Genomic DNA, 359 nt, shown 5'->3' with positions numbered 1-359 from the left:
AGATCGACAATTAAATCTCAAAGCGGTAGAAAAAAAAACATACCTTTTTCAAATCGGCGGAGAGGCTTGAAAGAGGATGTCGGTTACTTATCGCCTTTGACAGAGGCTCGTGAGAGACGAGAAAAGATCGCTCCCCACCGATCGAAACCAAAGGCTCGGGAGAGACAAGAGAGAGTTGTGAGAGAGAAGACATGGGAGAGACAAGAGAGAGTTGTGAGTGAGAGAGAAGACAAGAGAGAGTTGTGAGTGAGAGAGACACGGTAGAGACAAGAGAGAGTTGTGATCGAAACCAGAGAAGCTTGAATTTGGATGTCGTTCTCTATCGCCGTCGAGAGAGACACGGGAGAGACAAGAGAGAG

The sequence above is a fragment of the Brassica oleracea genome, chromosome C1 (assembly GCF_000695525.1).
Source record: "Brassica oleracea var. oleracea cultivar TO1000 chromosome C1, BOL, whole genome shotgun sequence".
Lineage (NCBI taxonomy): Eukaryota > Viridiplantae > Streptophyta > Magnoliopsida > Brassicales > Brassicaceae > Brassica > Brassica oleracea.
This window is presented reverse-complemented; position numbering follows the sequence as displayed.